The sequence below is a fragment of the Elephas maximus genome, chromosome 12 (genome assembly GCF_024166365.1).
Source record: "Elephas maximus indicus isolate mEleMax1 chromosome 12, mEleMax1 primary haplotype, whole genome shotgun sequence".
Taxonomy (NCBI): domain Eukaryota; kingdom Metazoa; phylum Chordata; class Mammalia; order Proboscidea; family Elephantidae; genus Elephas; species Elephas maximus.
Genome location: NC_064830.1, coordinates 244,796 through 268,067, shown reverse-complemented (window position 1 = coordinate 268,067; position 23,272 = coordinate 244,796). Strand labels below are relative to the sequence as shown.

General features: G+C 42.5%; 1 protein-coding gene and 1 long non-coding RNA gene across 4 annotated transcripts in view; both read left to right on the top strand.

The window, feature by feature from the left end:
- LOC126086523 (uncharacterized) lies at positions 1 to 23,060 on the top strand. 2 transcript variants are annotated; one of them, XR_007519546.1, is made up of 5 exons: positions 1 to 486; positions 687 to 926; positions 1,567 to 2,726; positions 2,767 to 3,253; positions 3,572 to 23,060. It is a non-coding gene; the product is annotated as an uncharacterized LOC126086523 (long non-coding RNA). The 2 variants fall into 2 exon arrangements; XR_007519545.1 differs by having other exon boundaries at positions 527 to 926.
- Positions 1 to 23,272, top strand: part of AGPAT5 (1-acylglycerol-3-phosphate O-acyltransferase 5) — an 89,608-nt gene that overhangs the window by 839 nt on the left and 65,497 nt on the right. The gene's annotated exons all lie outside the window — the stretch shown is intronic.

Here is a 23,272-nt window from a genome sequence, read left to right as displayed (position 1 = left end):
CTCCCCAACCCCGCCCCCGGACTCTGCCCGAGGCACGCGCCTCCTCTCCTGTCCTCCTGAGGTGCCCACGGGGTAACAGGGGGGTATCCCGACCTCGACCGAGCCAGCCCCCACCCCCGAGGGCTTTGGTGGTCCCGTCCTGTAGAGCTGGAGTGCCTTCCCCGAGGTCCTCAGTCTGCTTGTAGAACGGGAGTGCCTTCCCAGAGGCTCTCAGTCTGCTTGTAGACCAGGAGTGCCTTCCCCGCGGTCGCCAGTCTGCTGGTAGACCGGGAGTGCCTTCCCCGAGGTCCTCAGTCTGCTTGTAGAACGGGAATACCTTCCCTGAGGTTCTCGGTCTGCTTGTAGACCTGGAGTGCCTTCCCTGAGGTCCTCAGTCTGCTTGTAGACCGGGAGTGCCTTCCCCGAGGTCCTCAGTCTGCTTGTAGAACGGGAGTACCTTCCCTGAGGTTCTCGGTCTGCTTGTAGACCTGGAGTGCCTTCCCCGAGGTCCTCAGTCTGCTTGTAGAACGGGAGTGCCTTCCCCGAGGTCCTCAGTCTGCTTGTAGAACGGGAATACCTTCCCTGAGGTTCTCGGTCTGCTTGTAGACCTGGAGTGCCTTCCCCGAGGTCCTCAGTCTGCTTGTAGAACGGGAATACCTTCCCTGAGGTTCTCGGTCTGCTTGTAGACCTGGAGTGCCTTCCCTGAGGTCCTCAGTCTGCTTGTAGACCGGGAGTGCCTTCCCCGAGGTCCTCAGTCTGCTTGTAGAACGGGAGTACCTTCCCTGAGGTTCTCGGTCTGCTTGTAGACCTGGAGTGCCTTCTCCGACGTCCTCAGTCTGCTTGTAGAATGGGAGTGCCTTCCCCGAGGTCCTCAGTCTGCTTGTAGAACGGGAATACCTTCCCTGAGGTTCTCGGTCTGCTTGTAGACCTGGAGTGCCTTCCCCGAGGTCCTCAGTCTGCTTGTAGACCGGGAGTGCCTTCCCCGCGGTCCTCAGTTTGCTTGTAGAACGGGAATACCTTCCGTGAGGTCCTCGGTCTGCTTGTAGACCTGGAGTGCCTTCCCCGAGGTCCTCAGTCTGCTTGTAGACCGGGAGTGCCTTCCTTCAGGCCCTCAGTCTTATTGTAGAGTGGGAATACCTTCCCTGAGGTCCTCAGTTTGCTTGTAGAGTGGGAGTGCCCTCCCTGTGGCCCTCAGTCTGCTTGTAGTTTGGGAGTGCCTTCCGCGAGGTCCTCAGTCTGCTTGTAGACCTGGAATGCCTTCCCTGTGGTCATCAGTCTGCTGGAAGAGCGGGAGTGCCTTCCCCGTGGTGGTCAGTCTGCTTGTAGACCGGGAATGCCTTCACTGAGGTCCTCAGTCTGCTTGTAGACCGGGAGTGCCTTCCCTGAAGTCCTCAGCTTGCTAGTAGAACGGGAGTACTTTCCCTGTGGTCGTCAGTCTGCTGGAAGAGCGGGAGTGCCTTCCCTGTGGTCGTCAATCTGCTTGTAGAGCGGGAGTGCCTTCCCTGTGGCCCTCAGTCTGCTTGTAGAGCGGGAGTGCCTTCTGTGAGGTCCTCAGTCTGCTTGTAGACCTGGAGTGCCTTCCCCGAGGTCCTCAGTCTGCTTGTAGAACGGGAATACCTTCCCTGAGGTTCTCGGTCTGCTTGTAGACCTGGAGTGCCTTCCCTGAGGTCCTCAGTCTGCTTGTAGACCGGGAGTGCCTTCCCCGAGGTCCTCAGTCTGCTTGTAGAACGGGAGTACCTTCCCTGAGGTTCTCGGTCTGCTTGTAGACCTGGAGTGCCTTCTCCGACGTCCTCAGTCTGCTTGTAGAATGGGAGTGCCTTCCCCGAGGTCCTCAGTCTGCTTGTAGAACGGGAATACCTTCCCTGAGGTTCTCGGTCTGCTTGTAGACCTGGAGTGCCTTCCCCGAGGTCCTCAGTCTGCTTGTAGACCGGGAGTGCCTTCCCCGCGGTCCTCAGTTTGCTTGTAGAACGGGAATACCTTCCGTGAGGTCCTCGGTCTGCTTGTAGACCTGGAGTGCCTTCCCCGAGGTCCTCAGTCTGCTTGTAGACCGGGAGTGCCTTCCTTCAGGCCCTCAGTCTTATTGTAGAGTGGGAATACCTTCCCTGAGGTCCTCAGTTTGCTTGTAGAGTGGGAGTGCCCTCCCTGTGGCCCTCAGTCTGCTTGTAGTTTGGGAGTGCCTTCCGCGAGGTCCTCAGTCTGCTTGTAGACCTGGAATGCCTTCCCTGTGGTCATCAGTCTGCTGGAAGAGCGGGAGTGCCTTCCCCGTGGTGGTCAGTCTGCTTGTAGACCGGGAATGCCTTCACTGAGGTCCTCAGTCTGCTTGTAGACCGGGAGTGCCTTCCCTGAAGTCCTCAGCTTGCTAGTAGAACGGGAGTACTTTCCCTGTGGTCGTCAGTCTGCTGGAAGAGCGGGAGTGCCTTCCCTGTGGTCGTCAATCTGCTTGTAGAGCGGGAGTGCCTTCCCTGTGGCCCTCAGTCTGCTTGTAGAGCGGGAGTGCCTTCTGTGAGGTCCTCAGTCTGCTTGTAGACCAGGAGTGCCTTCCGTGAGGTCCTCAGTCTGCTTGTAGACCAGGAGTGCCTTCCGTGAGGTCCTCAGTCTGCTTGTAGACCAGGAGTGCCTTCTGTGAGGTCCTCAGTCTGCTTGTAGAGCGGGAATACCTTCCATGAGGTCCTCAGTCTGCTTGTAGACCGGGAGTGCCTTCCCTGTGGTGGTCAGTCTGCTTGTAGACCGGGAGTGCCTTCCCCACGGTCCTCAGTCTGCTTGTAGACCGGGAGTGCCTTCCCCGAGGTCCTCAGTCTGCTTGTAGACCGGGAGTGCCTTCCCCGTGGTGGTCAGTTTGCTAGTCTGCTTGTAGACTGGGAGTGCCTTCCCCGGGGTCGTGAGTCTGCTTGTAGACCGGGAGTGCCTTCCCCGCGGTCGTCAGTCTGCTGGTAGACCAGGAGTGCCTTCCCCGAGGTCCTCGGTCTGCTTGTAGACCGGGAGTGCCTTCCCCGGGGTCGTCAGTCTGCTTGTAGACCGGGAGTGCCTTCCCCGCGGTCATCAGTCTGCTGGTAGACCAGGAGTGCCTTCCCCGAGGTCCTCAGTCTGCTTGTAGACCGGGAGCGCCTTCCCCGCGGTCGTCAGTCTTCTGGTAGACCAGGAGTGCCTTCCCCGTGGTCGTCAGTCTGCTGGAAGAGTGGGAGTGCCTTCCGGAGGTCCTCAGTCTGCTTGTAGACCTGGAGTGCCTTCTCCAGTGTCCTCAGTCTGCTTGTAGACCGGGAGTGCCTTCCCCGAGGTCCTCAGTCTGCTTGTAGATCTGGAATGCCTTCCCTGTGGTCCTCAGTCTGCTGCTAGACCGGACTGCCTTCCCCGCGGTCGTCATTCTGCTTGTAGAGTGAAGGTACCTTCCCCGAATCCTCAGTCTGCTTGTAGACAGGGAGTGCCTTCCTTGAGGACCTCAGTCTACTTGTAGAGTGGGAGTGCCTTCCCTGTGGCCCTCAGTATGCTTGTAGATTGGGAGTGCCTTCCCCGAGGTCCTCAGTCTGCTTGTAGACCGGGAGTGCCTTCCCCACGGTCCTCAGTCTCCTTGTAGACCGGGAGTGCCTTCCCTGAGGTCCTCAGTCTGCTTGTAGACCGGGAGTGCCTTCCCCGTGGTGGTCAGTCTGCTAGTCTGCTTGTAGACTGGGAGTGCCTTCCCCGGGGTCATCAGTCTGCTTGTAGACCGGGAGTGCCTTCCCCGTGGTGGTCAGTCTGCTAGTCTGCTTGTAGACTGGGAGTGCCTTCCCCGGGGTCATCAGTCTGCTTGTAGACCGGGAGTGCCTTCCCCGTGGTGGTCAGTCTGCTAGTCTGCTTGTAGACCGGGAGTGCCTTCCCCGAGGTCCTCAGTCTGCTTGTAGACCGGGAGTGCCTTCCCCGTGGTGGTCAGTCTGCTAGTCTGCTTGTAGACTGGGAGTGCCTTCCCCGGGGTCATCAGTCTGCTTGTAGACCGGGAGTGCCTTCCCTGCGGTCGTCAGTCTGCTGGTAGACCAGGAGTGCCTTCCCCGAGGTCCTCAGTCTGCTTGTAGACCGGTGGTGCCTTCCCCGGGGTCGTCAGTCTGCTTGTAGACCAGGAGTGCCTTCCCAGCGGTCATCAGTCGGCTGGTAGACCAGGAGTGCCTTCCCCGAGGTCCTCAGTCTGCTTGTAGACCGGGAGTGCCTTCCCCGCGGTCGTCAGTCTTCTGGTAGACCAGGAGTGCCTTCCCCGTGGTCGTCAGTCTGCTGGAAGAGTGGGAGTGCCTTCCCCGAGGTCCTCAGTCTGCTTGTAGGATGCGAGTGCCTTCCCGGAGGTCCTCAGTCTGTTTGAAGAATGCGAGTGCCTTCCCCGAGGTCCTCAGTCTGCTTGTAGACCCGGAGTGCCTTCCCCACGGTCCTCAGTCTGCTTGTAGACCGGGAGTGCCCTTCCTGAAGTTCTCAGCCTGCCAGTAGAGCGGAAGTGCTTTCCCCGCATTCCTCAGTCTGCTTATAGACCAGGAGTGCCTTCCCTCAGGCCCTCAGTCTGCTTGTAGAGTGGGAATACCTTTCCTGAGGCCCTCAGTCTGCTTGTAGAGTGGGAATACCTTTCCTGAGGTCCTCAGTCTGCTTGTAGTTTGGGAGTGCCTTCCCTGAGGTCCTCAGTCTGCTTGTAGAGTGGGAGTGCCTTCCCTGAGGTCCTCTGTCTGCTTGTAGATTGGTGCCTTGCCTGCAGTCCTCAGTCTGCTTGTAGACCTGGAATGCCTTCCCTGTGGTCGTCAGTCTGCTGGAAGAGCGGGAGTGCCTTCCCCGTGGTGGTCAGTCTGCTTGTAGACCGGGAGTGCCTTCCCTGAGGTCCTCAGTCTGCTTGTAGACCAGGAGTGCCTTCCCTGAAGTCCTCAGCCTGCTAGTAGAACGGGAGTGCCTTCCCTGTGGTCCTCAGTCTGCTGGAAGAGCGGGAGTGCCTTCCCTGTGGTGGTCAGTCTGCTTGTAGACAGGGAGTGCCTTCCCTGTGGTCGTCAGTCTGCTTGTAGAGCGGGAATACCTTCCCTGAGGTCCTCAGTCTGCTTGTAGACCAGGAGTGCCTTCCGTGAGGTCCTCAGTCTGCTTGTAGACCAGGAGTGCCTTCCCTCTCGTTCTCAGTCTGCTGGAAGAGCGGGAGTGCCTTCCCCATGGTGGTCAGTCTACTTGTAGACCGGGAGTGCCTTCCCTGTGTTCCTCCCTCTGCTTGTAGGCCGGGAGTGCCTTTGTTGCAGTCAAAGATACCTGTGTAGCCAGGAGGCGCCCATGAACCTTTAAGTTGGGCACGTCTTTTTTTGACAGTTGCTGACGCTTTGCCCGAGGAGATGGTAATGCTGGAACCAGAGATGTTTGAATTAGAAAGTCTGCTTTTAAAAGTGTTCTTGGGAGACCTTCTTTGAAACTGATTACTATCTGAACAAGAAATACAACTTTGCTTTGTATCTTTCTGGTATAAGAAGTGAGAGCTCCCTGAGACAATGAATACATTTGTTACAATAGCAACCTTCATGTAGATATGCTTCTTGCCAGCTTTGACTAGGCTTAGATGTGTGGCTAATCTTTTGTCTCAGTACTGTTTCTTTCTCCTTGTAGAGAATGAATTTGAAGATTAAACTTAAAAAAAAAACTGTTTGAGACAATAAAAGTAAAAGGCCGTCAACACTATTTAGTTATTTGAAGTCTTGAAAAGATTGCTTCTTGGCTATTCCTAACAACCAGTTAGGCCTTTTTTCTTTTTTTTTGAGGAGGGGTTTAGGTGGAAAGGTATTGTTTTGTCTCTTAGGTCCTTCTATCTTTTTAAAAGCTTTTTTCGCTAGAGCAGCTGTTTTCACCCTGTTGTCAACCTTGAACCAGCTACAGTATTGAGTTTGCATTAGCACTGCTGGTGATCCCTGATGACTGTAAGTTTGCCACAGTTGGAGGTTGTTTGGAGGAAGGGGAATAGGAGAAGCTAGGGCATCAATTTAAGCCAGTATCTATAAGTGTTTCATGGAAGAAGAGACCACTGTTCCAATTAGGGCTTTCTGGTAATTGACTTTCAAGACGAATCTCATTTAAAATTTTCGCTGTTTCAGACTGATCATTTTCCGCCTATACTCCCCACCAAATTTCTGTAAAGTTATGATGTTATCGTAGTTAAATATTTGATTTCACATCATGTGATGGCTTGCCTGGGCCGCTGTACTGCCTCAGAAAATATGTCCAAAATCAGTCACCTCTTAGAAATTCTACTATGTTTTTGTTCAAATAATACTATGTTCCTCATGATATAATGTAGGATATACCCTTGGAATTATTCGTGTTCAGCAAATTTATTTTTTAAAATGATTAAAACTTCACATTGTTTCTGAAGTTGCATATCTTACTTTATACCCTGTTCAGTGTAGACCTGGAATTTATTTCTTGATTTCCCAGTGAGTGGTTTTTTTTTTTTTTTTTAATTAATCTGTTGATTCCCTGCCCATCCATTATTCCAGTAAAGACCCAGTATCCAGTGATGGTCTCAATACGTTTTAAAAGGTTGTCTGATGATCCTCAAGTATAATCCCCATTTTATTTAATGTTTGTCCCTTGGTGAAATGTGGTAGGAATCCTAGGACTGATCTCACTGATCATCAAATGTAGGTTATGAACATTTAGGAAAAAGGTAGACCCAAGAGTTCCTTTTCTTTGTATTATTATTATTATTATTGACAAGGAGTTATTTGCTGGTAAGTAACCTAAAAAAAAAAATTTATTTTATTTATTTATTTTTTTAACCTAGAGTAGGGCTTTTCTGGTATCTTGGGATATTTTTCTGGAATCTGAGGTTCCTGTGCTGGCAATGCTACCTTTCAGTATTTTTGATGATTTTCTTTTGAGATTAAATCAACAGGAATAAATATGTTCAAATGTAAAACCCAAAGGAAAGAGATTTATAAGAAAATTCTGTCACCTAATTTTTATTTTTTACCTGTTGTTTTTCATCAATGATTTTTGTCATTGCAATGTTTTGATTAAAATTTAGGTTTTGCTAGTTTTTTTTTTTTTTCCTTTCCTGGAATTGTTTATCAGGTTTAATTTGTAACGGCAGTGAAGATCCTCTTATTTGTTCCATATAAAATATTGTTGTCTCGTTTATGAAGACTTTTAGTAATTTAAGAGAATATAAGTTTTTAAATGAAAGGAAGTTTGCCATTAAATTATATACATTGTAGGAAGATTTTTAAATTAGAATTTTTTTAATGGTATTTTTATGCTTTTTAACTGTAGCTTAAAAATAAAGTGGTTCATAATAGTGTGACAGAATTTTCTTTTGAATAGAATTTTTAAGCTGAAGAGAAGTAGGTTCATGAAGTTCATAATCTATGCTTGGCAGGTAAACTTACTTTCAACAAGCATACCTGAATGTTCCGTTGAACTCTAGGTAAACATCTCTTCTTCCCTGTTTTCATTATTTTTATATGCATCTCTGAAAAAGGGAAAAATCAATCACTGTTGCTAAAATTACTGTTAACAACTTTTTTATCCTTTTAGGTTCTTTCAGAGTCTCCCGTAAGTACTGAATCTCAACTGGGTACCCTTTTCACCATACATCAAGTGTGTTCTTTGAGAATAAGCAGTATGAATTTTGGAAGTTTTATGCAGCCCACTTAGTCCAAGACCCATTGAAGACATGAGTTTGAGACATTCGTCTGCCCTTCTGAGGGCACAGATGCAAGTAACTGTGCTAGTTTCCTGTGGTTGCAGTGGTAAATCATCTCAAGCATGCTGACTTAGAATGAAAATTTATTCTCTCAGAGTTCTGGAGGCCAGAGTCTGAAATCAAGATGTCTGGAGGATATGATCTTTGCTCCTTTCAGCTTCTGGTGACTCCAGGTGTTCCTTGATTTGTGGTCATATGATTCCAGTCTCTGCCCCTGGGTTTACATTGCTTCGTTCTCTTCTCCATGTCCTCTTCTGTCTCAAATCTCCCTTTGCCTTTCTCTTATAAAGACACTTGTTATTGGGTTTAGGGCCCACCCATATAACCCACAATGAGCTGTAGTCCCATCCATGTAATCCACAATGAGCTGTAGGCCCACCCATGTAATCCGCAATGAGCTGTAGGGTCACCTGTGTAATCCACCATGAACTGTAGGTCCACCCATATAATCCACAATGAGCTGTCAGCCCACCCATGTAATCACCATGAGCTGTAGGCCCACCCATATAACACACCATTATCTGCTCATCTCAAGATCCTGAACTTCATCACATGTGTAGAGACCCTTTTTCCAAATAAGGTGACATTCACAGGTTCCAAGGATTGGAACCTGGACATATCTTTTGGGGGCCATCATTCAACCCACTTCAATAATAACCTTAGTTTCACTTAGTAAGCATTTTGTTGTTGTTTAACTCTTCTTTATTTTTTAGAGTATGTTGGTCTCTGATTTAACATTACTAAAATGAAAGGACCCTGGTTCTCTACGCCAAGGTGTCTTTAAAAAAAAAAAAAATTATCCCTTAAGTTTTTAGCTCTTATTTATAAACTTACCTTCACATTTCCCTTAAATAGAGCATTTGAGTGGCTAAAAAAAGTGTTTTTCCACACCATCTTTATTTAAAGGCTCTCTGTATTCTGTATAATAATCAACTTATTCATGTGCTGATATTCTTTTAATTCTTAACTGATTCTTATATTACTATTTTGTGATAGTTTAACAAGAAAAGAAAGAACCGAAATCTGTGAATTAGAGATAATATAGTTTCTAAGCTAACACTTTATTGTATACAATATGGTGAAACATTAGTGTTTGTTTATGTTTACCATTGTAAAAAAAAAAAATGTATAGGATAAAAACTAACCTGAATGAGGGTACTTGGAGACTTAGATTTAGAGACCATTTGGATATCCTTGAGCTGGAGTTTAGGGAAAAGTTGTAGGACGCTAAAAAGATAAAGTGGGGAATACTCTCATAGGGAGTGTTTGTCATTATCAGCTGCTGTGAGTCGGCCCCGACTCACAGTGACCACGTGCACAATGGAACAAAACGCTGCCCAGTCCTGTGCCATCCCCATGATCAGTTGCCAGATAGGGTTATCTTTGACTGGTTTTTGGAAGCCAGGTCTTTCTTTCTGATCTGTCTTAGTCTGAAAGCCCTACTGAAACTTGTTCAGCATCAGAGCAACAATACACAAGCTTCCAGTGACAAATGGCTGGTGGCTGCACATGACGTGCTCTGGCCAGGGATTGAACTCCCGTCTCCCACGTGGGAGGCAAGGATTATATCACTGAACACTACTGCCCTCAGGGTGTGGTTAGAAACGATAAAGGAGAGTGAAGGCAAGTTGATTACTGTAACCTTGGTTAAGTTGAATGCAGACTCCTAGATTTGTCCTAAGTACTGAGATAGCTGTAAAACAATAACTGTAATAGTTAGGATAAATGATATGTTCAGTTAGAATACTCTTAACTCTTCTGATGATTCATACATTTATTTGAAACATTTTTCCAAGTTTCTCAAAGAAATAGTTATGGCCTTCATCTAGAGACCATTTATAACTGGTTCTTTCTGTAGTGCTGTTTCATAAAAAACAGTCCTAAACTCTTAATGAGTTAAATTTATAGTTTTTGTCTTGCAGTTAATCTATTAAAATGAAACATGTCTATTTAGAATCAGAAAAGGGACCTTACGAGCCATCTAATCTAACTGCTTTTTATCACGTCTGAATTTTTTTTCAGTATTGCCACAATGTGGCCTCATGTCTTCCTGAATATCAGCAGTCTTAAGGAGAGTGTGAATTGTTTGTATCCTTAATTTTATTATTCTCTTCTTATTTGTCATCCATCTGTAGACTTTAAGAGACCTTATATTATTATTTTATTATATTACTTCCTCAGTGTAGCTCAGAGTAAATGAACTGGACAGGTTTGGGTGTGCCTCTGCGTTTGCTTGTTTTAAGCAGAATGATAAAAGCCTTTGATAAGGAAAATTAAACACTTCTCAAAGTACCATTCTAGTAGCATAACTCAATCTGGCTAGAGACCTGGTGGCGTAGTAATTAAGTGCTTGACTGATAACCAAAAGGATGCTGGTTCAAACCCACCAGCTGCTCCATGGGAGAAAGATGTGGCAGTCTGCTTCCTTAAAGATTTACAGCCTTGGAAACTCTATGGGGCCAGTTCTACTCTGCCCTATAGGATTGCTATGAGTTAGAATCAACTTGATGGCAACAGGTTTGGTTTTTTTGGTTTAGGGATCTGGTAAACTTGCTGGACTTATAAGAAGATCTAAGAGAAATGTGATTAGATAGATAGCTGCCATTTAGCAGACTGACACAACAGAACAAAATGTTGCCTGGTCCTGTGTCATCCTCACAATTGCCAGCATGCTTGAGTCTGTAGTGGCTGTCATGCCAGTCTCTCTCACCAAGAGACTCCCTTGGGCTCGTCGTTCCTCTGCTTCACCAAACGTGATACCTTCCGCCAGCAGTTGATCTCTCCTGATACCATGTCCACAGCAAGCACGTCAGTATTCTCTTGTGATCTGTAAGGTTTTCACTGACTAATTTTTGCAAGTAGATTGCCAAGCCTTTCTTTCTAGTCTTAATCTGAGAGCTCTGCTGAAACCTGTCTACTATGGCTGACCCTGCTGGTATTTGAAATAACCAGTGGCATAGCTTTCAGCATCACAGCAACACACAAGCCACCACAGTGCGACAATCTGGTGACGGAAGATGATGAAATATATTTAGAACCTTATTTTTATATTTTCTATAAATAGAAATCTTTGTGAGCAAACCAGTTATTTTAAGTTGCATTCACGTAAGGTTTCAAAATGTGTCGTATCTTTCCATTTTAAATCATTGATGCAATAAAACACTTGAACACTGCCAGAATATTTTGAGAAAGTTAAGTTTCCCCTACCTCACCCTACACACAGCCAGTACACCAAAATGTAACAGTCTGGTGTACTCTAGATTTCTTTCAGGTAGCTTTTAAATACAGTTTGAATTGTGGGAAGACTCTCCATTAAATTAATTTCTTGGATGGTGTTACAGATTGAATTGTGTCCCCCAAAATATGTATCAAAGTCCTGGTTCCTGGTCCCTGTGCCTGCAGATGTGATTGTGTTTGGAAGTAGGTTTTTTCTTTAGTTAATGACTTTAATGAGGTCATGCGAGAGTAGGGTGGGTCCCAGATCTAACCACTTCTGTGTTATAAAAAGAGCAGAGTAGACACAGGCGTGCACAGGAGAAAGACACCATTGAAGACAGACACAAGGAGGTGCATCAAAAAGCCCAGGACTGCTAAGAATTGGGGCAGCTGAAGTAGACAAAGACCCTAGAGCCACGTCCTGAGTTCAGGCCTCTCGCCTCCCGAACTATGAGAAAATAAGTTTCTAAGAACTTAATCTTCATTCATTCATCCATCAGATGTTGAGTGTACATCATGTGCTAAGAGATAGAATGAAGGAAAAGATGGTCGAGATACCTGCCCTTATGGAGCTAGCATTCTAACGGGAGAGAAAAACAATAAAAATCAATTAAAAATTACTGTGCTTTTCAAGATTCACCTAGGGAGTGAAGGATGGAGGGTTTGGGAAGGCTTCCCTAAGGAAGTAACACTTGAATGGCGCTCTGAAAAGAGGTGTAAAAATGGCATGGAGCGGAGTCTGATCTCTCTCTTCACAAGGGGGAAGGGGAATCAAGATCAGTGTCTCAAGGCTGATTCCTATGAGGCGGAGGTCAGACATGCCTTCTCTTTCTGCCATCTTTATCTATTCCGACACCAACCATCCCTCCCATGGTACCCTCTACTGGGTTCAATAGTTCATGGCAATGGCCACACAGAAGTCACAGACAATACTCACAATTATGGGGTTTGTTAGGGAAGTAACAGGTTACAGTTCATGTTCAGAAATACTCAGGATACAGTTCTTCCATCAGGACAGCTCCTACCCTGTGGTGCTGAGACACACCTCTCTCTGACCTTCTGCTTCTACCCTGCTCAGGCAAGTGTTATAAATCCCTTTTAGCCCTGTCAGTAAGTGCCTGGAGGCACCCCTGTCTGCCCTAAGGCACTCAGCTCTAGCTTCCTGGGTTAGCAAACCTAGCTCCACCAAGTGCCCAGAGGTACCCTACTCCTCCAGCAAGCCTCCTTCCCAAAGACACTCAGCTTTCTCTCTCTATGGGCCCAGAAGCCCACCACACCGTCTTCTGCTGCCTGTCTCCTGCTGCCATGTCTCTGCCACTGTTTCTCGCTGTCTTGTGTTACAGCTCTCTTTCTCTGTTTCCTGGTTCCAGGAGCTTAGCACAGGGATCCTGGTTCCAAAGGACACATTCTCTGCTCCTGCCTGTTCTTCACTGCTGGTGGTAGGATCCTCCTTCTGCTCTGCAATTGGCTCCTTTAAGCCTAGTGGAATGGCAGACCTGGCCCATCCCATTGTTAGGGTTCCATGTACCCTATTAGCAAGGTCCCACCTAATCACTTGATAGGAGTTACAAGACCATGGCAAGAAAGGCCACACAAAGGCCATCCATCGTGCCGCGGGAGGGCACCTTGAAGGATAATGGGGTGATCCAGGCAAGAGATAATGGTCAGTTGGGAAGAGTGGACATGGAGAGGAAGAAAATAATTCAAGTTATAATTTGGAGGTTGCTGGTAGGGCTTTGTGATTGGAAATGGAAGATAAAGAAGAGGATGGAGTTAAGAACAAACTTAGTATTTTCAGTCAGTGTTTACTGTGTGCCAAGTGTTCAATTATATGAATAAGTCATTTCATCTTTACAAGGTAGACACCATTATTCCAGCTTTACATATGAGGAAACTGAGGCACAGAGAATGCACATCTGTAGTATTCAAGCCAGGATTCTGTCTAGGGCGTTCTAGCATCAGGGCCCATTTTCTGAAGATGCTTTGCTAGGTGGTATGGTTATATTGATTGAAATGAGATCCTTACTAAAGGTATTCATACAAAAAAAAATTAAAAATTGCAATGTAGAATAATTCTGAAATTGGAGTGTGTTAGCTTTGTGATACAGAGATAAAGTAGGTTTGCTTGGATTATTCAAGAAGGCCGTATCAATTGTTAGAAACTACTTTGAATCTTTACTTCCAACAGAAGGAGTAACATGGCATGTTTAGGTAAAAGAAGTTCTTTACCTAAATGAAGGCTTCTGAGCATGGCATTCAAGGCTGTCTAAACTCTGCCTTGGCCAACTTCTCCATTTGTCAGTTTCATTCTAACCCAAATGCTTCCTTCTCCCTCCAAAAGACCAGTACATTGTCAACTGCAGGCCTTTGGACTGCTGATCTATTTACTTTCTTCCAAATACAGCCCCAGGTTTCCGTCATCTGTCCTGATCTCATCTCAATTTCAGAATCATATGTATGTACTGTGAGCGTAGGTGGCGTTAACTTCTGTAATGTTAACGTTAACAGCATGTTTTGTATGTGTATGTTGCCACCTCCGCAGGGTTATAAACTCTTTGGAAACTGCAGTAAAGGGGAGAATGATTTGATTTTTCCCTTGAGCAAAAGGAGAACACATCTAGAAGGGATACTAGTCCTGGTTTCTGTGAAAATGTAAATGAATCTCACTTTTAAGAGTGAGAATTCTTGAGTGGCCTCTCCAGTTAACAAGTTGACCTAACGGGGCCTACAGGCCTGGTAAGTCTGATTGCATTCTCTATTTAAAGGAGGAAGAAATATGAACACCCTCAGAAGTAAGACTGAGAATAAGGTCAGGGACCTTAAATAGGAGGGAGTTCTGGAACAGCCATTAGTGCACAACAACCAAGTGCTGTTTACTTGTCGATAAAAACCTGTGCTTTTTGTAGTTTTTGAGTATAATTTTTCATGGTATTCTGTTATGATTCTTTTACTTTCAATTGGGTCTGTTGTGATATCGCCCGTCTCATTTCTTATTTGGTTTATTTGTTTACTCTCCTGTTTTTCTTTTGTCATTTAGGCCAGTGGTTTATCCATTTTGTTGATCTTTTCAAAGAACCACCTTTTGGTCTTGTTAACTCAGTTGTTTTTCTAATCTCTATTTCATTTATGTCTGCTCTAATTTTTATTATTTCCTTTCTTCTGGTGTCTGTGGGCTGCTTTTGCTGCTCTCTATTTGTTCAAGTTTTAGGGTTAATGTTTTGATTTGGGCCTTTCTTTTTGGATATGTGCATTTATTACTATAAATTGACCTGTGAGCACTGCGCCTGCTGTGTCCCAAAGGTTCTAATAGGATGTGTTTTCATTCTCATTTCATTCTGTGAATTTCTTGTGATTCCTTGATTTCTTCTGTAACCCAGTAGTTTTTGAGCAAGGTGTTGTTCCCTTTCCATGTATTCAATTTTTTTTCTCTTAATTTTCCTGTTATTGATTTCTACTTTCATGGCTTTATGGTCAGAAAAGATGCTTTGTAATATTTGGATTTTTAGATTCTGTTAAGGCTTGCTTTGTGGCCTGCTCTGGAGAATGTTCCATGTGCGTTAGAAAACAAAGTATACGTGGCTGCTGTTGGGTGAAGTGTTCTCCGTATGTCTGTGAGATCAAGTTGATTGTGGCTTTGAGTTCTTCCATATCTTTATTGAGCTTTCTAGATGTTCTGTCCTTCACAAAGAGTGTTGTGTTGAAGTCTCGTATTATTGTGGAGCTGTCTGTTTTTCTTTTCAATGCTGTTAGTGTTTGTTTTACATATTTTGGAGCCCTGTCGTTGGGTGCGTAAATATTTATTATGGTTATGTCCTCCTGGTGTAACCTTAAATCATTATATAGTGTCCCTCCTTATCCTTTGTGGTGGATTTTGCTTTCAAGTCTGTTTTGTCAGGGATTAATATTGCCAGTCCTGCTCTTTTTTGATTGTTGTTTGCTTGATATATTTTTTCCATCCTTTGAGTTTTAGTTTGTGTCTTTGAGTCTAAGGTGTGTCTCTTGTAGGCAGCATATAGACTAGATGGATTTTTTTTTTTTTTTTTTTTTTAATCAATTCTGCCACTCTCTTGTCTCTTTATTGGTGCATTTAGTCCATTTACATTCAGCGTAATTATTGATAGGTATGAGTTTAGTGCTACCATTTTAATGTGTTTTTTGTGTGTGTGTGTGTTTTTAACAGTTTCTTTGTTCCATGTAATTTTCTGTGCTGAGTTGTCTTTATGTATTTTCTTTTCATCATTTTCATTGTTCATTTTGTATTTGTGAGTCTTTATTTTTTTATTTTCATGTGTAGGATTGTTAGTTTCCTCTGTGGTTGCCTTAATATTTACCTCTATTTTTCTAAATTTAAACCAATCTTTTATTTCTTGATACTTCCTCTCCATAGGATAGTTCTGTGACTGCATTATTTAGTCCCTCTTTTTTGTTTTAATGTTGTCATCCTTTACATATTGACATCTCTGTTTCCCTACAGTGTTTTAGCTTTGATTTATTTTTGTGACTTCCCTATCTGGGTTGGTATCGGGTTGTTCTGTCCCGTGTTCTAGTCTTGGGTTGTTTTCTAATATTATTGATTCTCTAACTGAAGGACTTCATTTGGTATTTCTTGTGCTTTTGGTTTGGTTTTTACAAATTCTCTTAGCATCTGTTTATATGGAAATGCCCTAATATTGGCATCATATTTAAGAGACAGTTTTGCTGGATATATAACTCTCGGCTGGCAGTTTTTTTCCTTCAAGGGTTTATATATATCGTCCCATTCCTTCTCGCCTGCATGGTTTCTGCTGAGTAGTCAGAGCTTAGTCTTATTGACTCTCCTTTGTAGACTACTTTTCATTTATTCCTAGCCACTCTTAAAATTCTTTCTTTATTTTTGGTTTTGGCAAGTTTTATTATAATACATCTTGGTGACTTCCTTTTGGAATCTACCTATGTGGTGTTCAATGAGCTTCTTAAATAGACGTCTTCTCATCTTTCACGGTATCAGGGAAGTTTTCTGCCCACAAATCTTCAACAATTCTCTCTGTATTTTCTGTTATCCTCCCCTGTTCTGGTACTCCAATCACTTGTAGATTATTCCTCTTGATAGAGTCCCACGTAATTCTTAGGGTTTCTTTATTTTTTTAATTCTTTTATATGATTTTTCCTCAAAGAAATTGGTGTCAAGTAGTTTACCTTCAGTCTCACTAATTCTGACTTCCACAGCCTCAGTTCTGCTCCGATGACTTTCTGTTGAGTTGTCTAATTCTGAAGTTTTATTGTTAATCTTTTGGATTTCTATTTGCTGTCTCTCTATGGATTCTTGCAGCCTGTTAAATTTGTCGTTATGCTCTTGTATAACCTCCTTAAGTTCCTCTGTTGTTGCGTGTGTTCCTTGATTTGGTCCGCATTTTGCTTGATCTTCTTCCTGATCTCTTGAAGAGCTCTGTATGTTAACCTTTTGGATTCTACCTCCGATAATTCGAAGACTTTATCTTCCTCTGGGAGGTTTCTTGGTTCTTTGTTTTGGTTGCTTGCTGAAGTCATCATGGTCTCCTCTTTATGTGTTTGATATTGGCTGTTGTCTCAAAGCCATCAAGAAGTTATTACATTTATTTATGTTTGCTTACTATGTCCTAGATTCTTGTTTTGTTTTGATATGCCCAAATAGGCTGGTTGTGTGAACTGCTTTGATTTTTGGCATCTTTGAAGCTCTCACATCCTATCACCAGGTGGTTAGAGCTGCTACTAGGTATGAGAGCCCAGGAGTCCATTTACTTTTCTTATGTGGATTCAGTTCAGTTGTCCAGGTCCTTGGTCAGCGAGTGTGTGGTGCCGGCTCTCACCTGCAGTCCTAGATAGGCTGGGTTACGTAGGGGTGATTAGAGCAGGCACAGGCATCTGGCTGCAGTAGGGGGTTATGCATTGACCAAGGTAGGGGGCTGATGGCTGCCACTGAGTGCCTGGGTAGAAAGCATGTCCCTGTTCCTTTGAGTGCCTAGGTTGGTGGGTTTTGCAGCCAGACTTTGGGCACCCAATGCTGTTGGATATAAGGACTGGGAGGCATCACTTATTCTTGGACCCCTGTCTTGGGTGGTAGGTGGAGTGGATAGAGCCACCAGTCCTCAGGCCCTGGTGTGGGCAGGTGAGGATCCCCCTTAATGGGCAGGGCAGTGTCAAATGTCATGAATCCACCACTCCCTCTTAGCTGTTGCATTTGAAAATAGGTTTCAGGTATGTACCCTGTTATACTGTGCTGATGAGGGCCTGTGATGTTGAAATGGACCCACACAGGTCTAGGCAGGGGTAAAAGGCATTCAAAGTCCATGGACCCCTTATGCCTGTGCCTAGGCAAAGGATCTGTGCCTCCTCTGAGGTCCCGTTTCAGGGGAGCTGGCAAATTCTTTTTTCCTGTTTGTTATTTGTATGTTAATTTGTTCCCCCTCCAAAGCCAGGAGAATGACTCAGGTGTGTGATGGGTCCCACTTCCGGGCCAAGGGGCACGGCAGTCACTGAAGCCAGATTGGGACCAGAGCAGAGTGGGGAGGGGCAGGTAAATGGGAAAGAGGTACTTCCCAGAGGGTGAAGGGTTTTTTTGATGCCACACAGTAGGTTAGATGCTTGCGCCTAACTTTCGCAGATTCCCCTGGTCCCGCAGGCTTGTGTAGATGCTCTGCCATTTGGTTTCTCCCGTTGTGGAGAACGCGTCCCTAGTGCCACTGCTTGCCTCAGCCCACATGTACCAGCTGATCCAGCCTGCAGAGTGCAGGCCAGGTCAGGTCTGGCAAACCCTCTCTCTCTCTCCGCCTGCTGCTTGATCAAACTCCTCATCTTTGTCTTTGATGTTCAGGGCTCCTAAATTGTCATATATAATCAATTCATTTGTTTTTTTGGGTGTTTGTTGTGAGAGAGGGACCACAGGAAGCACTGACTACTCTGCAACCTTGGCCCCGCCTCCTATGATAATAATTTTAAAAGCAGTAAATATGAAAGTGTTGCTTGGGTGTTGAAGAGGGGCATATGTGGGTAAGTGTAAGCAATAGCAGAAAGATGATATTACTCTCTGCTGTCTTTGGGTTAGAATTGCCGAAGCAGAAAAAAATGAGGGTGATGATACCTAGAAAGGAGATTTTTATTAAGTGCCAACCATGTTAGATAACAAGTGAGGTTCTAGCATTTTAGATTGATAAAATAGTCTCTGCCCTCAAGTAACACACAAGTGTTTTTTTAGCAGTGTAGAAAAAAATCCATTAAGAAAAATGACAAAAAACCTGAATGTATAGTGAGATAAGTCCAAAATAAACAAATGAAGAAAGAACAGAGGAAACACAGAAGGAGTAATTCAACATGATCTGAGTGGTTTCTTCACTGGGTAGGAGCTGTCCATATAGAAGAATATGATTTATGTATAAATCAGATGCAATATAGTGAATGGCTAGCTCTTCATGAACTCAGATATTGCTCTGTTCCTATTCTTGATTTGTATTTCCCTGGAAAAATATTTTTGATGTTAGTTTTACTTTTTTCTTATGGGTTTCTTATATCCTTCTGGTAATATTCAAAATGAAAGAATTATTTAAGGTTCTAATCTATGTGAAACCTTTTTGACATTTTTAATTTTCTCAGATAATTGTTTTGTCACAGTCAGGATTTTTTTATCTTGGGGTGAGAAGTCTGGGTGTAAGCCCCCAGCACTCTGCCTGCTGTTATATGAACTTGATTAAATAAACTTCTCAATCTCAATATTCTCATCCTTAAATGGGAGTAATAATATGTATAATCATGTTATTTTGAAGACTAAATGAGATAATATGTGAAACTGCCTAGCTCAATGATGGGTAAAAACCATTTTCTCTCCCACATCTTGTAAAATAAGAACAGTACCAAGAGGTGTACATGAGGGATATGTAAGAAAGAGCTTTTTAATTTATAAGGCTCCATTTAAATGTTGCATGATAATTGTTTTTTCGTTCTAATTATTATTAATAATTGATTATTTGTGTTTACTATTTTGGTATGTTCTTTTCGGGGGGATTGTAATTTTCCTATTCAGTGAAATGTTCCGTATTGAGCAGAAAAAGACCACAGTTTGTGTACGCCTCATGGTAGAAATCTAGTACTGATTAACCGTGGTAATATATTTCATTGGCATAAAATTACATTTAAAAATCCATTTCAGATGATTATGAACATCGTTGTTAAGGTGTGAATTGTATTTGCAGTCTTAATTCAGATTGAAACTCTGTATAGCTGCATTTCTACGTAATCTTATCAGAGTACTACTTTTTTAAGGAGAGGCCAAACAGCTATTTCTCATATCCATTAATCACTTAACACAATTTTGAATTAAAAATTTCACCTTAGGGGATAGTAATAACAATAGCTAACATTTTGGGGATGGTTGTTGTGTTCTAAGCATTAAAGTAGTTTACATAGTCTTATTTATTTCATCACAACCCCATGAGGGGTAGTTAATCTTATCACACTCATTTTATAGGTGAAGAAATAGATTTTAGAGAGGTTGGTACTTTTGCTCTAGTTTACATACCTAACAAGCTTTGCATACTGAAGGAAGATGGACATTATTAAGATAAATGAAGAATATAGTTTTTAAAAAAGAAAGCTGTGTACTTATTTCCCCATGACTTTGTTAGTTGGATGCTGTGCTGTGTTGAACATTTTGCTACCTGCTTTCAGGGTACTAAAGAGGGAGCCTTCAAGTAGTTTATGTATCATGGGAGCAAATTAAAGACCAAGTAATGATATAACCAAGGCAAGGTGGAAGTAGTCATCTAGAGCTAAGCCTTCTTGTGAAAACCAACTTACGAAAGATAAACAGGTTTGTTTGAATAAAGCAGAGCAGTAGCGGGTATGTCAGTTGTATTGAAGATAATTATTCAAAAACTTTTTATTGTCTGCTTCTGAATTCATAAAATTAAATGGGAAAATTGTTCTTTTTCCTAAAGGGACTTCAGACGAGTTTTTAAAAAATGGATCACCCTAAAATTATTAAAGTAATTATGAAGAAATGTTTTTATGTGCTTTGTTTTCAAAGAACAAGTTATCTGTAAAATAAATTTGTAAAAGTGATTAATGTGATTTGAAATACAAGTATGAGAAAATTCACAGAATGATGCCTTTAAAAAGTCTCTGGAGCATTTAAAATATATTCCAGAACCGTCTTCACTGTTGAAAATCAGGTATAGCTTTGCCTACTTGTGGAAAATAAGAGTATGGACTTAATTGATTCACTAAGCATCTCTTGAAAACCATCTGGGTGCTGGGCTTTTGGGTTAAAAAAAAAAGATCAAATCCCTGAAGCTGACAATGTGAGTTGTAAATAGGTGTGTACAATGCTGCTCTGATTGGAATGTGAACCGTGTATGTCGTGAAATAAAGGGAGGAGTGTTTGATTCTGGCGATCTGGATTAGAAAATAGGCTTCAGTGAGGAGGTATACAAAGTATGATGAAAAGCCAATTTAGTTCTCTTTTTTTAAATATATGCTTATAATAAAACATTTGCCATTTCAACATTCTTTGTGTGTACAAATCAGTGACAGTAATTGTGTTTATCTCATTCTTCAACCATCACTGTTATCTTTTTGCAAAATTTTTCATCACCCTTAAATTCAGTGGTTCCTAAACAACGAGTCCTCCAGTGCACATACCAGCTCCTTGTAACCACCGACAAATTTTGGTCACTATACGCTTGCCTATTCTAGATATTTCATGTAAGTGGGATCATGTAATATTTGTCCTTTTGTGGCTGACTTACTTCACTCACCCTAATGTTTTCAGGGCTCATCCATGTTGTCGCATATATCAAGACTTCATTTCTCTTTATCGCTGAGTAATATTCCACTGTATTTATGTAGCAAATTTTATTTATCCATTCATCTATTGATGGGCATCAAGGAGGAAAAGCTGCTTTAGAGAGTTACAATAAAATCAGTACAGGTAGGCTTATAAGTGATTATATAATAACTTAATTGTTTATTTGTATTAATATTTTATAGATTCTTATGAAACATTACAGCTCTCTTATTAATAATATACTTGTTAATAAGATATTAATAACTGTCTTATGAAGTATTTTGAAAGTCTGCATTTTTAAATGAAAATGTTTTACTTAAAAAAAAAACTTTCCACTCAATACGAAGAAGAAATTTGATAATTATAAGCTCGAGTGAAACTCTTGTTCATCTTTGGAGTCTTGGAAACAGGAATCAAATGAAGGACCTTAAAAACTGTATATGTGAATGTGTAATTGTTGTAATTATGCATTCCTTTCTTTTGTTGATCAACATTTATTTGAAGTGCTTAATTATGATTTGCATCTATTATAATAAGATTTGCCGTTTATCATTTTACTTACTTTGCTTTCAAATCCTTTAAAGTTTTACGTATGAAAGGTAACTATAGAGGTTACTCTATTTTGTACAGTTTATACTCTAGTTTATACTTTAAGTAATAAGTGCAAATACTTAAGAGGCTGTCAATCCAAATACACCTACTCCTCGTTTATCAACTCTCTTGTTATCGGACGTTTCACATTTAAGACAATAGTAAAAAGTCTACTATCCTACTCTTTTACTTATTAGCGATGTACATCTGGTAATAATGCCGAGGTGCAAAGGGAGAGTAACGCTGTCTGTGATGGTTAAGGTTATGTGTCAGCTGTGCTGAGCTGTGATTCTCAATGGTTGGGCAGTTACATAATGATGTAATTTGGTAGTTGTGTAATGATGTAGTTATCTTCCATTTATTGATCTGATGTGGTCAGCCTCCATTTTCATATAACGCAGATTTTCACATAATATCATGATCTTTAGAACCTAACCATGTCAATAAGTGAGGAGTAGGTGTATGTATTTTGAGATTTCAAACTATATCACACATATTGGAAGATAGTCTTAAGTATATATATAATAGTTTCAAATATATATATTTGTGTGTGTATTTTTTTTTATATATATGTATATATATATATAAAACTTATTCCCTTAAAACCTGTTGCCATTGAGTTGATTCTGACTCATAGCGACCTGTAGCACAGCATGGAACTGCCCTATAGGGCTTCCAGGGAGTGGCTGGTGGATTGGAAATGCTGACGTTGTGGTTAGCAGCCTGAGCTATTAACCGCTGCTCCTCCAGGGCCCCATTTATTCCCTTTAAGAGCTATGAATTAGGTTTCTGATATCACTTTTGTACCTTTCTTAAGTGATTTTTTAGTTGAAATACATTTTCTCCCTCTGTTTTACCCGGTTAAATTCATAGCTTATCTTACTTTCTCTAGATGCCATTGAAGATCAATTTTTAAATACTGGGCATGTTCTACTTTCGTTACTGAGTTAATCGAACACTATGTCGAAAATATCAGTTGTTTCAGAGTCATTTGGGGACAGGGAAAATTAGCCTAATTTTTTGCAAGGACAGCTTTTTCTACAAAATTTTTGGACTTATTTTTGTGTCCCAAGAAAACAAATGTAGAAAATTACGGCATTTTAAAGCCGTCTAGTATAGTAAATGGACTGAGCCCAAAAAATAGAAGTGTGGTATAGTCTTAACCTGGCAGTGCCTTTAACTGATCATGCGTCACTAAACAAGGCAACTGGAGTTTTATATGCCTCAGCCTACCTAAGTGTAAAAGTGGAAATTGTTTATGTCATAATATTAGATGACTGTACTTATTTTTATGCTTTCCTCTTCACCCTCACCATGCTTGTTTTATTTTAAATTGAGATATATCTAGTTTTATGAAAGATATAATTTGCAGGGCTATGTTTTCTGTGATTGGTAATCTACTCCTTTGAGAAGTGCCTTTTAATAGCTTGTTTTTCATCTACCTTCAAAGGCTACAACCTGGCAATCTCTTAACCAAGCTCAGCAAGGAAGGGAAAGGAAAGTCTCTTGATGGGTCAAGTATTACCTCAGCTTAAAGAAAAACTATTCCCTGGAGGCCAGGCATGTCTCCAAAGATTGTTATTTGTGTTGAATCAATGAAACCACAACCTTTAAATGTGAATATCCTATTCAAGAAAGTTGAGCCAGAAATGCTCTGCTGTGTATCTGCTGCTGTGGTAACCTCACAGCACAATTTCAAACCCGGTGCACACATAGTAGTCTTGGAACAATTCTGGTTCGTTGTTCAGAGAATGGTGACTGCCCATAAGCCAGACCTTCCGTTGAACCTTATATAGAACAAACTTTTTTTTTGGGGGGGGGAGGGTGTGGGAGGTGTCACAGATAAACTTTTTTTGTAAAAAAAAAAAAAAAAATCAGTGGACAAGTATTTAAACACATTACTATGTGTATAGCACTGTGCAGTTTTCTAAGGAAGTTAATATAAACCTCAATCTGAGTTCCTGACCTCTAGAACTTCCTGTCATCTGGTTGCATTTATCATAGAGATGTTTGATTAATGT